Here is a 13,952-nt window from a genome sequence, read left to right as displayed (position 1 = left end):
AGTGTCACAGGAATGGATCAAAACATAGTCAGTAAGAAGAGTCAGTCTTCTTGTCCTTAAATCGGAAATGTGCCTTTTCTATTTAATTCCGATGCAATTTCTGTGTTTCATCGGCAATAAGGTCAGAGGGATACAGTAAACCCGAAGTGAAGCATCGGAATCTATAACTAGTATCACAGGAATGGTTAAAAACATAGACAGTAGGAAGAGTCAGTCTTCTTGTACTTATGTCGGCATTGTGCCTTTTGCATTTAATTCCGATGCAATTTCTGTGTTTCATCGTCAATAAGAAGGTCTGAGGGATACAGTAAACCTGAAGTGAAGCATCGGAATCTATAACTAGTGTCACAGGAATGGTTCAAATCATTGTCAATAAGAAGAGTCAGTCTTCATGTACTTAAGTCGCCATTGTGCCTTCTGTATTTAATTGCGATGTAATTTCTGTGTTTCATCGTCAATAAGAAGGGCGGAGGGATACGGTAAACCTGAAGTGGAGCATCGGAATCTATAACTAGTGTCACAGGAATGGTTCAAAGCATAGTCAGCAAGAAGAGTCAGTCCTCTTGTCCTTAAGTCGGCAATGTGCCTTTTGTATTTAATTCCGATGCAATTTCTGTGTTTCATCGGCAATAAGGTCAGAGGGATACAGTAAACCTGAAGTGAAGCATCGGAATCTATAACTAGTGTCACAGGAATGGTTCAAATCATTGTCAATAACAAGAGTCGGTCTTCATGTACTTAAGTCGGCATTGTGCCTTTTGTATTTAATTCCGATGCAATTACTGTGTTTCATCGTCAATAAGAAGGTCAGAGGGATACAGTAAACCTGATGTGCAGCATCGGAATCTATAACTAGTGTCACAGGATTGGTTCAAAACATAGTCAGTAAGAAGAGTCAGTGTTCTTGTCCTTAAGTCGGCATTGTGCCTTTTGTATCTAATTCCGAAGCAATTTCTGTGATTCATCGGCAATAACGTCAGAGGGATACAGTAAACCTGAAGTGAAGCATCGGAATCTATAACTAGTGTCACAGGAATGGTTCAAAACTAAGACAGTAGAAAAAGTCAGTCTTCTTGTACTTAAGTCGGCATTGTACCTTTTGTTTTTAATTCCGATGCAATTTCTGTGTTTCATCGTCAATAAGAAGGTCAGAGGGATACAGTAAACCTGAAGTGAAGCATCGGAATCCAAAACTAGTGTCACAGGAATGGTTCAAAACATAGACAGTAGGAAGAGTCAGTCCTCTTGTACCTAAGTCGGCATTGTGCCTTTTGTATTTAATTCCGATGCAATTTCTGTGTTTCATCGTCAACAAGAAGGTCCAAGGGATACGGTAAACCTGGAGTGAAGCATCGGATTCTATAACTAGAGTCACAGGAATGGTTCAAAACATAGACAGTAAGAAGAGTCAGTCTTCTTGTACTTAAGTCGGCATTGTGCCTTTTCTATTTAATTCCGATGCAATTTCTGTGTTTCATCGTCAATAAGAACGTCAGAGGGATACAGTAAACCTGAAGTGAAGCATCGGAATCTATAACTAGTGTCACAAGAATGGTTCAAAACATAGTCAGTAAGAAGAGTCAGTCTTCTTGTACTTAAGTCGGCATTGTGCCTTTTGTATTTAATTCCGATGCATTTTCTGTGTTTCATCGTCAATAACAAGGTCCAAGGGATACAGTAAACCTGGAGTGAAGCATCGGAATCCAAAACTAGTGTCACAGGAATGGTTCAAAGCATAGTCAGTTAGAAGAGTCAGTCTTCGTGTACTTAAGACGGCATTATGGTTTTTGTATTTAATTCCGATGCAATTTCTGAGTTTCATGGTCAATAAGAAGGGCTGAGGGATATAGTAAACCTAACGTGAAGCATGGGAATCTATAACTAGTGTCACAGGAATGGTTCAAAACATAGTCATCAACAAGAGTCAGGCTTCTTGTCGTTAAGTCGGCATTGTGCCTTTTGTATTTAATTCCGATGCAATTTCTGTGCTTCATCGGCAATAAGGTCAGAGGGATACAGTAAACCTGAAGAGAAGCATCGGAATCTATAACTAGTGTCACAGGAATGGTTCAAAACATAGACAGTAGGAAGAGTCAGTCTTCTTGTACTTAAGTCGGCATTGTGCCTTTTGTATTTAATTCCAATGCAATTTCTGTGTTTCATCGTCAATAAGAAGGTCCAAGGGATACAGTACACCTGAAGTGAAGCATCGGAATCCAAAACTAGTGTCACAGGAATGGTTCAAAACATAGACGGAAGGAAGAGTCAGTCCTCTTGTACTTAAGTCGGCATTGTGCATTTTGTATTTAATTCCGATGCGATTTCTGGGTTTCATCGTCAATAAGAAGGTCAGAGGGGTACAGTAAACCTAAAGTGAAGCATCGGAATCCATAACTAGTGTCACAGGAATGGTGCAAAACACAGTCAGTAGGAAGAGTCAGTCTTCTTGTCCTTAAGTCGGCATTGTGCCTTTTGTATTTAATTCCAATGCAATTTCTGTGTTTCATCGTCAATAAGAATGTCCAAGGGATACAGTAAACCCGAAGTGAGGCATCGAAATCTATAACTAGTGTCACAGGAATGGTTCAAATCATTGTCAATAACAAGAGTCGGTCTTCATGTACTTAAGTCGGCATTAAGCCTTTTGTATTGAATTCCGATGCAATTACTGTGTTTCATCGTCAATAAGAAGGTCAGAGGGATACAGTAAACCTGAAGTGAAGCATCGGAATCTATAACTAGTGTCACAGGAATGGTTCAAATCATAGTCAGTACGAAGAGTCAGTCTTCTCGTCCTTCAGTCGGCATTGTGCCTTTTGTATTTAATTCCGATGCAATTTCTGTGTTTCATCGGCAATAACGTCAGAGGGATGCAGTAAACATGAAGTGAAGCATCGGAATCTATAACTAGTGTCACAGGAATGGTTCAAAACATAGACAGTAGAAAAAGTCAGTCTTCTTGTACTTAAGTCGGCATTGTACCTTTTGTATTTCATTCCGATGCAATTTCTGTGTTTAATCGTCAATAAGAAGGTAGAGGGATACAGTAAACCTGAAGTGAAGCATCGGAATTCAAAACTAGTGTCACAGGAAAGGTTCAAAATATAGACAGTAGGAAGAGTCAGTCCTCTTGTACCTAAGTCGGCATTGTGCCTTTTGTATTTAAATCCGATGCAATTTCTGTGTTTCATCGTCAGTAAGAAGGTCCAAGGTATACAGTAAACCTGAATGGAAGCATCGGAATCTATATCTAGTGTACAGGATTGGTACAAAACCTAGTCAGTAAGAAGAGTCAGTCTTCTTGTACTTAAGTCGGCATTGTGCCTTTTCTATTTAATTCCGATGCAATTTCTGTGTTTCATCGTCGATAAGAAGGTCCAAGGGATACGGTAAACCTGGAGTGAAACATCGGAATACATAACTAGAGTCACAGGAATGGTTCAAAACATAGACAGTAAGAAGAGTCAGTCTTCTTGTACTTAAGTCGGCATTGTGCCTTTTCTATTTAAACCCGATGCAATTTCTGTGTTTCATCGTCAATAAGAAGGTCAGAGGGATACAGTAAACCTGAAGTGAAGCAACGGAATCTATAACTAGTGTCACAGGAATGGTTCAAAACATAGTCAGTAAGAAGCGTCAGTCTTCTTGTACTTAAGTCGGCATTGTGCCTTTTCTATTTAATTCCGATGCAATTTCTGTGTTTCATCGTCAATAAGAAGGTCAGAGGGATACAGTAAACCTGAAGTGAAGCATCGGAATCTATAACTAGTGTCACAAGAATGGTTCAAATCATAGTCAGTAAGAAGAGTCAGTCTTCTTGTACTTAAGTCGGCATTGTGCCTTTTCTATTTAAATCCGATGCAATTTCTGTGTTTCATCGTCAATAAGAAGGTCAGAGGGATACATTAAACCTGAAGTGAAGCAACGGAATCTATAACTAGTGTCACAGGAATGGTTCAAAACATGGTCAGTAAGAAGAGTCAGTCTTCTTGTACTTAAGTCGGCATTGTGGCTTTTGTATTTAATTCCGATGCAATTTCTGTGTTTCATCGTCAATAAGAATGTCAGAGGGATACAGTAAACCTGAAGTGAAGCATCGGAATCTATAACTAGTGTCACAGGAATGGATCAAAGCATGGTCAGTAAGAAGAGTCAGTCTTCTTGTACTTAAGTCGGCATTGTGCCTTTTGTATTTAATTCCGATGCAATTTTTGGGTTTCATCGTCAATAAGAAGGTCAGAGGGGTACAGTAAACCTAAAGTGAAGCATCGGAATCCATAACTAGTGTCACAGGAATGGTGCAAAACATAGTCAGTAGGAAGAGTCAGTCTTCTTGTCCTTAAGTCGGCATTGTGCCTTTTGTATATAATTCCGTTGCAATTTCTGTGTTTCATCGTCTATAAGAAGGTCCAAGGGATATAGAAAACCTCGAGTGAAGCATCGGAATCTATAACTGGTGTCACAGGAATGGTTCAAATCATTCTCAATAAGTAGAGTCGGTCTTCATGTACTTAAGTCGGAATTGTGCTTTTTGTATTTAATTCCGATGCAATTTCTGTGTTTCATCGTCAATAAGAATGTCCAAGGGATACAGTAAACCAGAAGTGAGGCATCGGAATCCATAACTAGTGTCACAGGAATGGTTCAAATCATTGTCAATAACAAGAGTCGGTCTTCATGTACTTAAGTCGGCATTGAGCCTTTTGTATTGAATTCCGATGCAATTACTGTGTTTCATCGTCAATAAGAAGGTCAGAGGGATACAGTAAACCTGAAGTGAAGCATCGGAATCTATAACTAGTGTCACAGGAATGGTTCAAATCATAGTCAGTAAGAAGAGTCAGTCTTCTTGTCCTTCAGTCGGCATTGTGCCTTTTGTATTTAATTCCGATGCAATTTCTGTGTTTCATCGTCAATAAGAAGGTCCAAGGGATACGGTAAACCTGGAGTGAAACATCGGAATCTATAACTAGAGTCACAGGAATGGTTCAAAACATAGACAGTAAGAAGAGTCAGTCTTCTTGTACTTAAGTCGGCATTGTGCCTTTTCTATTTAAATCCGATGCAATTTCTGTGTTTCATCGTCAATAAGAAGGTCAGAGGGATACAGTAAACCTGAAGTGAAGCAACGGAATCTATAACTAGTGTCACTGGAATGGTTCAAAACATTGTCAGTAGGAAGAGTAGGTCTTCTTGTACTTAAGTCGGCATTGTGCCTTTTCTATTTAATTCCGATGCAATTTCTGTGTTTCATCGTCAATAAGAAGGTCAGAGGGATACAGTAAACCGAAGTGAAGCATCGGAATCTATAACTAGTGTCACAAGAATGGTTCAAATCATAGTCAGTAAGAAGAGTCAGTCTTCTTGTTCTTAAGTCGGCATTGTGCCTTTTGTATTTAATTCCGATGCAATTTCTGTGTTTAATCGTCAATAAGAAGGTCAGAGGGATACAGTAAACCAGAAGTGAAGCATCCGAATCTATAACTAGTGTCACAGGAATTGTTCAAACATAGTCAGTAAAAAGAGTCAGTCTTCTTGTACCTAAGTCGGCATTGTGCCTTTTGTATTTAATTCCGATGCAATTTCTGTGTTTCATCGTCAATAAGAAGGTCCAAGGTATACAGTAAACCTGAAGTGAAGCATCGGAATCTATAACTAGTGTCACAGGAATGGTTCGAAACATAGTCAGTAAGAAGAGTCAGTCTTTTTGTACTTAAATCGGCATTGTGCCTTTTGTGTTTAATTCCGATGCAATTTCCGTGTTTCATCGTCAATAAGAAGGTCCAAGGGATACAGTAAACCTGAAGTCAAGCATGGGAATCCATAACTAGTGTCACAGGAATGGTTCAAATCATAGACTGTAAGAAGCGTCAGTCTTCTTGTACTTAAGTCGGCATTGTGCCTTTTGTATTTAATTCCGATGCAATTTCTGTGTTTCATCGTCAATAAGAAGATCAGAGGGATATAGTAAACCTGTAGTGAGGCATCGGAATCTATAACTAGTGTCACAGGAATGGTTCAAAACATAGACATTAAGAAGAGTCAGACTTCTTGTACTTAAGTCGGTATTGTGCCTTTTGTATTTAATTCCGAAGCAATTTCTGTGTTTCATCGTCAATAAGAAGGTCCAAGGTATACAGTAAACCTGAAGTGAAGCATCGGAATCTATAACTAGTGTCACAGAAATGTTTCAAAACAAAGACAGTGAGAAGAGTCAGTCTTCTTGTACGTAAGTCGACATTGTGCCTTTTCTATTAATTTCCGACGCAATTTCTGTGTTTCATCGTCAATTAGAACGTCCAAGGTATACAGTAAACCTGAAGTGAAGTATCGGAATCTATAACTACTGTCACAGGAATGGTTCAAAACATAGTCAGTAAGTAGAGTCAGTCTTCTTGTACTCAGGTCGGCATTGTGCCTTTTGTATTTAATTCCGATGCAATTTCTGTGTTTCATCGTCAATAAGAAGGTTTATTGGATACAGTAATCCTGAAGTGAAGCATCGTAATCTATAACTAGTGTCACAAGTATGGTTCAAAACATAGTCAGTAAGAAGAGTCAATCTTCTTTACTTAAGTCGGCATTGTGCCTTGTGTATTTAATTCCGATGCAATTTCTGTGTTTCATCGTCAATAAGAATATCAGTGGGATACAGTATACCTTAAGTGAAGCATCGGATTCTATAACTAGTGTCACAGGAATGGTTCAAAACATAGACAGTAGGATGAGTCAGTCTCCTTGTACTTAAGTCGGCATTGTTCCTTTTGTATTTAATTCGGATGCAATGTCTGTGTTTCATCATCAATAGGAAGGACAGAGGGATACAGTAAACCTGAATTGAAGCATCGGAATCTATAACTAGTGTCACAGGAATGGTACAAAGATACAGTAAGAAGAGTCATTCTTCTTGTACTTAACTCGGCATTGTGCCTTTTCTATTTCATTCCGATGCAATATCTGTATTTCATCGTCAATAAGAAGATCCAAGGTATACAGTAAACCTGAAGTGAAGCAACGGAATCTATAACTAGTGTCACAGGAATGGTTCAAAACATAGTCAGTAAGAAGCGTCAGTATTCTTGTACTTAAGTCGTCATTGTGCCTTGACTATTTAATTCTGATGCAATTTCTGTGTTTCATCGTCAATAAGAAGATCCAAGGGATACAGTAAACCTTGAGTGAAGCACCGGAATCTATAACTAGTGTCACAGGAATGGTTCAAAACAAAGACAGTAGGATGAGTCAATCTTCTTGTACTTAAGTCGGCATTGTGCCTTTTGTATTTAATTCCGATGCAATTTCTGTGTTTCATCGTCTATAAGAAGGTCCAAGGGATACAGTAAACCTGGAGTGAAGCATCGGAATCTATAACTAGTGTCACAGGTATGGTTCAAAACATAGACAGTAAGAAGAGTCAGTCTTCTTGTACTTAAGTCGGCATTGTGACTTTTCTATTTAATTCCGATGCAATTTCTGTGTTTCATCGTCAATAAGAAGGTCAGAGGGATACAGTAAAACTGAAGTGTAGCATCGGAATCTATAACTAGTGTCACAGGAATGGCTCAAAACATAGTGAGTAAGAAGAGTCAGTCTTCTTGTCCTTAATTCGGCATTGTGCCTTTTGTATTTAATTCCGTTGCAATTTCTGTTTTTCATCGTCAATAAGAAGGTCCAAGGGATACAGTAAACCTGGAGTGAAGCACCGGAATCTATAACTAGTGTCACAGGAACGGTTCAAAACATAGGCAGTAAGAACAGTCAGTCTTCGAGTACTTAAGTCGGCATTTTGCGTTTTGTATTTAATTCCGATGCAATTTCTGTGTTTTATCGTCAATAAGAGGTCAGAGTGATACAGTAAACCTGAAGTGAAGCATCGGAATCTATAACTAGTGTCACAGGAATGGTTCAAAACATAGTCAGTAAAAAGAGTCAGTCTTCTTGTACTTAAGTCGGAATTGTGCCTTTTGTATTTAATTCCGATGCAACTTCTGTGTTTCATCGTCAATAAGAAGGTCCAAGAGATACAGTAAACCTGAAGTGGAGGATCGGAATCTATAAATAGTGTCACAGGAATGGTTCAAAACATAGTCAGTAAGAAGAGTCAGTCTTTTTGTACTTAAGTTGGCATTGTGCCTTTTGTGTTTAATTCCGATGCAAATTCAGTGTTTCATCGACAATAAGAAGATCGGAGGGATACAGTAAACCTGAAGTGAAGCATCGGAATCTATACCTAGTGTCACAGGATTGGTTCAAAACATAGACAGTAAGAAGAGTCAGTCTTCTTGTACTTAAGTCGGTATTGTGCCTTTTGTATTTAATTCCGATGCAATTTCTGTGTTTCATCGTCAGTAAGAAGGTCCAAGGGATACAAGAAAACCTGAAGTGAAGCATCGGAATCTATAACTAGTGTCACAGAAATGATTGAAAACATAGACAATACGAAGAGTCAGTCTTCTTGTACTTAAGTCGCCATTGTGCCTTTTGTATTTAATTCCGATGCAATTTCTGTGTTTCATCGTCAATAAGAAGGTTTAAGGGATACAGTAAACCTGGAGTAAAGTATCGGAATCTATAACTAGTGTCACAGGAATGGTTCAAAACATAGACAGTAAGAAGAGTCAGTCTTCTATTACTTAAGTCGGCATTGTGCCTTTTCTATTTAATTCCGATGCAATTTCTGTGTTTCATCGTCTATAAGAAGGTCCAAGGGATACAGTAAACCTGGAGTGAAGCATCGGAATCTATAACTAGTGTCACAGGTATGGTTCAAAACATAGACAGTAAGAAGAGTCAGCCTTCTTGTACTTAAGTCGGCATTGTGACTTTTCTATTTAATTCCGATGCAATTTCTGTGTTTCATCGTCAATAAGAAGGTCAGAGGGATACAGTAAAACTGAAGTGTAGCATCGGAATCTATAACTAGTGTCACAGGAATGGCTCAAAACATAGTGAGTAAGAAGAGTCAGTCTTCTTGTCCTTAATTCGGCATTGTGCCTTTTGTATTTAATTCCGTTGCAATTTCTGTTTTTCATCGTCAATAAGAAGGTCCAAGGGATACAGTAAACCTGGAGTGAAGCACCGGAATCTATAACTAGTGTCACAGGGACGGTTCAAAACATAGGCAGTATGAAGAGTCAGTCTTCGAGTACTTAAGTCGGCATTTTGCGTTTTGTATTTAATTCCGATGCAATTTCTGTGTTTTATCGTCAATAAGAAGGTCAGAGGGATACAGTAAACCTGAAGTGAAGCATCGGAATCTATAACTAGTGTCACAGGAATGGTTCAAAACATAGTCAGTAAAAAGAGTCAGTCTTCTTGTACTTAAGTCGGAATTGTGCCTTTTGTATCTAATTCCGATGCAACTTCTGTGTTTCATCGTCAATAACAAGGTCCAAGAGATACAGTAAACCTGAAGTGGAGCATCGGAATCTATAACTAGTGTCACAGGAATGGTTCAAAACATAGTCAGTAAGAAGAGTCAGTCTTTTTGTACTTAAGTTGGCATTGTGCCTTTTGTGTTTAATTCCGATGCAAATTCAGTGTTTCATCGACAATAAGAAGATCAGAGGGATACAGTAAACCTGAAGTGAAGCATCGGAATCTATACCTAGTGTCACAGGAATGGTTCAAAACATAGACAGTAAGAAGAGTCAGTCTTCTTGTACTTAAGTCGGCATTGTGCCTTTTCTATTTAAATCCGATGCAATTTCTGTGTTTCATCGTCAATAAGAAGGTCAGAGGGATACAGTAAACCTGAAGTGAAGCAACGGAATCTATAACTAGTGTCACTGGAATGGTTCAAAACATTGTCAGTAGGAAGAGTAGGTCTTCTTGTACTTAAGTCGGCATTGTGCCTTTTCTATTTAATTCCGATGCAATTTCTGTGTTTCATCGTCAATAAGAAGGTCAGAGGGATACAGTAAACCGAAGTGAAGCATCGGAATCTATAACTAGTGTCACAAGAATGGTTCAAATCATAGTCAGTAAGAAGAGTCAGTCTTCTTGTTCTTAAGTCGGCATTGTGCCTTTTGTATTTAATTCCGATGCAATTTCTGTGTTTAATCGTCAATAAGAAGGTCAGAGGGATACAGTAAACCAGAAGTGAAGCATCCGAATCTATAACTAGTGTCACAGGAATTGTTCAAACATAGTCAGTAAAAAGAGTCAGTCTTCTTGTACCTAAGTCGGCATTGTGCCTTTTGTATTTAATTCCGATGCAATTTCTGTGTTTCATCGTCAATAAGAAGGTCCAAGGTATACAGTAAACCTGAAGTGAAGCATCGGAATCTATAACTAGTGTCACAGGAATGGTTCGAAACATAGTCAGTAAGAAGAGTCAGTCTTTTTGTACTTAAATCGGCATTGTGCCTTTTGTGTTTAATTCCGATGCAATTTCCGTGTTTCATCGTCAATAAGAAGGTCCAAGGGATACAGTAAACCTGAAGTGAAGCATGGGAATCCATAACTAGTGTCACAGGAATGGTTCAAATCATAGACTGTAAGAAGCGTCAGTCTTCTTGTACTTAAGTCGGCATTGTGCCTTTTGTATTTAATTCCGATGCAATTTCTGTGTTTCATCGTCAATAAGAAGATCAGAGGGATATAGTAAACCTGTAGTGAGGCATCGGAATCTATAACTAGTGTCACAGGAATGGTTCAAAACATAGACATTAAGAAGAGTCAGACTTCTTGTACTTAAGTCGGTATTGTGCCTTTTGTATTTAATTCCGAAGCAATTTCTGTGTTTCATCGTCAATAAGAAGGTCCAAGGTATACAGTAAACCTGAAGTGAAGCATCGGAATCTATAACTAGTGTCACAGAAATGTTTCAAAACAAAGACAGTGAGAAGAGTCAGTCTTCTTGTACGTAAGTCGACATTGTGCCTTTTCTATTAATTTCCGACGCAATTTCTGTGTTTCATCGTCAATTAGAACGTCCAAGGTATACAGTAAACCTGAAGTGAAGTATCGGAATCTATAACTACTGTCACAGGAATGGTTCAAAACATAGTCAGTAAGTAGAGTCAGTCTTCTTGTACTCAGGTCGGCATTGTGCCTTTTGTATTTAATTCCGATGCAATTTCTGTGTTTCATCGTCAATAAGAAGGTTTATTGGATACAGTAATCCTGAAGTGAAGCATCGTAATCTATAACTAGTGTCACAAGTATGGTTCAAAACATAGTCAGTAAGAAGAGTCAATCTTCTTTACTTAAGTCGGCATTGTGCCTTGTGTATTTAATTCCGATGCAATTTCTGTGTTTCATCGTCAATAAGAATATCAGTGGGATACAGTATACCTTAAGTGAAGCATCGGATTCTATAACTAGTGTCACAGGAATGGTTCAAAACATAGACAGTAGGATGAGTCAGTCTCCTTGTACTTAAGTCGGCATTGTTCCTTTTGTATTTAATTCGGATGCAATGTCTGTGTTTCATCATCAATAGGAAGGACAGAGGGATACAGTAAACCTGAATTGAAGCATCGGAATCTATAACTAGTGTCACAGGAATGGTACAAAGATACAGTAAGAAGAGTCATTCTTCTTGTACTTAACTCGGCATTGTGCCTTTTCTATTTCATTCCGATGCAATATCTGTATTTCATCGTCAATAAGAAGATCCAAGGTATACAGTAAACCTGAAGTGAAGCAACGGAATCTATAACTAGTGTCACAGGAATGGTTCAAAACATAGTCAGTAAGAAGCGTCAGTATTCTTGTACTTAAGTCGTCATTGTGCCTTGACTATTTAATTCTGATGCAATTTCTGTGTTTCATCGTCAATAAGAAGATCCAAGGGATACAGTAAACCTTGAGTGAAGCACCGGAATCTATAACTAGTGTCACAGGAATGGTTCAAAACAAAGACAGTAGGATGAGTCAATCTTCTTGTACTTAAGTCGGCATTGTGCCTTTTGTATTTAATTCCGATGCAATTTCTGTGTTTCATCGTCTATAAGAAGGTCCAAGGGATACAGTAAACCTGGAGTGAAGCATCGGAATCTATAACTAGTGTCACAGGTATGGTTCAAAACATAGACAGTAAGAAGAGTCAGTCTTCTTGTACTTAAGTCGGCATTGTGACTTTTCTATTTAATTCCGATGCAATTTCTGTGTTTCATCGTCAATAAGAAGGTCAGAGGGATACAGTAAAACTGAAGTGTAGCATCGGAATCTATAACTAGTGTCACAGGAATGGCTCAAAACATAGTGAGTAAGAAGAGTCAGTCTTCTTGTCCTTAATTCGGCATTGTGCCTTTTGTATTTAATTCCGTTGCAATTTCTGTTTTTCATCGTCAATAAGAAGGTCCAAGGGATACAGTAAACCTGGAGTGAAGCACCGGAATCTATAACTAGTGTCACAGGAACGGTTCAAAACATAGGCAGTAAGAACAGTCAGTCTTCGAGTACTTAAGTCGGCATTTTGCGTTTTGTATTTAATTCCGATGCAATTTCTGTGTTTTATCGTCAATAATAGGTCAGAGTGATACAGTAAACCTGAAGTGAAGCATCGGAATCTATAACTAGTGTCACAGGAATGGTTCAAAACATAGTCAGTAAAAAGAGTCAGTCTTCTTGTACTTAAGTCGGAATTGTGCCTTTTGTATTTAATTCCGATGCAACTTCTGTGTTTCATCGTCAATAAGAAGGTCCAAGAGATACAGTAAACCTGAAGTGGAGGATCGGAATCTATAAATAGTGTCACAGGAATGGTTCAAAACATAGTCAGTAAGAAGAGTCAGTCTTTTTGTACTTAAGTTGGCATTGTGCCTTTTGTGTTTAATTCCGATGCAAATTCAGTGTTTCATCGACAATAAGAAGATCGGAGGGATACAGTAAACCTGAAGTGAAGCATCGGAATCTATACCTAGTGTCACAGGATTGGTTCAAAACATAGACAGTAAGAAGAGTCAGTCTTCTTGTACTTAAGTCGGTATTGTGCCTTTTGTATTTAATTCCGATGCAATTTCTGTGTTTCATCGTCAGTAAGAAGGTCCAAGGGATACAAGAAAACCTGAAGTGAAGCATCGGAATCTATAACTAGTGTCACAGAAATGATTGAAAACATAGACAATACGAAGAGTCAGTCTTCTTGTACTTAAGTCGCCATTGTGCCTTTTGTATTTAATTCCGATGCAATTTCTGTGTTTCATCGTCAATAAGAAGGTTTAAGGGATACAGTAAACCTGGAGTAAAGTATCGGAATCTATAACTAGTGTCACAGGAATGGTTCAAAACATAGACAGTAAGAAGAGTCAGTCTTCTATTACTTAAGTCGGCATTGTGCCTTTTCTATTTAATTCCGATGCAATTTCTGTGTTTCATCGTCTATAAGAAGGTCCAAGGGATACAGTAAACCTGGAGTGAAGCATCGGAATCTATAACTAGTGTCACAGGTATGGTTCAAAACATAGACAGTAAGAAGAGTCAGCCTTCTTGTACTTAAGTCGGCATTGTGACTTTTCTATTTAATTCCGATGCAATTTCTGTGTTTCATCGTCAATAAGAAGGTCAGAGGGATACAGTAAAACTGAAGTGTAGCATCGGAATCTATAACTAGTGTCACAGGAATGGCTCAAAACATAGTGAGTAAGAAGAGTCAGTCTTCTTGTCCTTAATTCGGCATTGTGCCTTTTGTATTTAATTCCGTTGCAATTTCTGTTTTTCATCGTCAATAAGAAGGTCCAAGGGATACAGTAAACCTGGAGTGAAGCACCGGAATCTATAACTAGTGTCACAGGGACGGTTCAAAACATAGGCAGTATGAAGAGTCAGTCTTCGAGTACTTAAGTCGGCATTTTGCGTTTTGTATTTAATTCCGATGCAATTTCTGTGTTTTATCGTCAATAAGAAGGTCAGAGGGATACAGTAAACCTGAAGTGAAGCATCGGAATCTATAACTAGTGTCACAGGAATGGTTCAAAACATAGTCAGTAAAAAGAGTCAGTCTT

Source organism: Schistocerca serialis, chromosome 3 (assembly GCF_023864345.2).
Source record: "Schistocerca serialis cubense isolate TAMUIC-IGC-003099 chromosome 3, iqSchSeri2.2, whole genome shotgun sequence".
Lineage (NCBI taxonomy): Eukaryota > Metazoa > Arthropoda > Insecta > Orthoptera > Acrididae > Schistocerca > Schistocerca serialis.
The sequence above is the reverse complement of the archived record's forward strand: the minus strand, read 5'-3'. Positions refer to the sequence as shown.